This window comes from Microtus ochrogaster, chromosome 15, assembly GCF_000317375.1.
Source record: "Microtus ochrogaster isolate Prairie Vole_2 chromosome 15, MicOch1.0, whole genome shotgun sequence".
Classification (NCBI taxonomy): Eukaryota; Metazoa; Chordata; class Mammalia; order Rodentia; family Cricetidae; genus Microtus; species Microtus ochrogaster.
In genome coordinates this window covers 6,251,424-6,252,725 of record NC_022017.1, presented here as the reverse complement: position 1 = coordinate 6,252,725, position 1,302 = coordinate 6,251,424, and positions in this window count along the sequence as shown.

Genomic DNA, 1,302 nt, shown 5'->3' with positions numbered 1-1,302 from the left:
CTAAGACCGGTGCTCACAGATTATTAGAGATGGGTTGATCGGGATATCAGAATTAGCCAGTAAGGGCTAGAGCTAAAGGGCCAAGCAGTGTTTAAATGAATACAGTTTCCGTGTAATTATTTCGGGTAAAGCTAGCCTTGCAGGCAGCGGGGTGCTGGGGACGCAGCCTCGCCGCTCCTAACACAACAGCAGAGGACAAACAGCTTTGTTAGCAGAAACGGATAAATACAGGGAAAACAAAGAAAATACATGGCTATCCAAAGAGCTAAAGGAAGGCCAAAGGCAGCTACAAAAGGGTGCTATCAAGGCTGGAAAAGGAGAAAATGACTACGAGGAAAATGAGGATGAGAGTCAAGAAAGATGAAAAGAGATTAAATTCCCACCAACCACATGGTGGCTCACAGCCATCTATAATGGGAGCTGGTGCCTTCTTCTGGCCTGCAGGCATACTGGAAGACAAAGCAAGCACATACATTAAAAAAAAATAGCCCCCTTGAGCTAACCTTGTTTATTTATGAACAGGGTCTCTCTGTGTGCAACTTTGGCTGTCCTGGAACTCTGTAGACCAGGTTTACCTTGAACTTCGTGTCTGCCACACCCAGTTTGCAAGCTAACTTTTTTTTTTTTTTTTTTTTTTTTTTTTTTTTTTTTTTTTTTTTTTTCAAGACAGGTTTTCTCTGTAGCTTTGGAGCCTGCCCTGAAACTAGCTCTTGTAGACCAGGTTGGCCTCGAACTCACAGAGATGCGCCGGCCTCTGTCTCCCCAGTGCTGGGATTAAAGGCGTGCACCACCACCACCTGTTTTTCAAGCCAGGGTTTCTCTGTAAAGCCTTGGCTGTCCTGGAACTTGATCTGTAGACCAGGCTAGACCAGGCTAAACTGGGCTGGCTTCCAACCTAGAGATCCATCTGCCTCTGCCTCCCATGTGCTGGTTAAAGGCTCAAGTTAACTTTTTTTAAAAAGGTTTAGTTTTGTGAGTATTTTGCCTGCATATACACTTGTGTACCCGGTGCATGCCCAGTGTCCTTGGAGACTAGAAGAGGCTACATGGTAAGATCCTGCTGAAAAAAAGGAGGGGGGCTGGAGAGATGGCTCAGAGGTTAAGAGCATTGCCTGCTCTTCCAAAGGTCCTGGTTCAATTCCCAGCAACCACATGGTGGCTCACAGCCATCTGTAATGGGGTCTGGTGCCCTCTTCTGGCCTGCAGGCATACACACAGACAGAATATTGTATACATGAAAGAAAGAAAAGGGCCGGGCGGTGGTGGCGCATGCCTTTAATCCCAGCACTCGGGAGGCAGAGG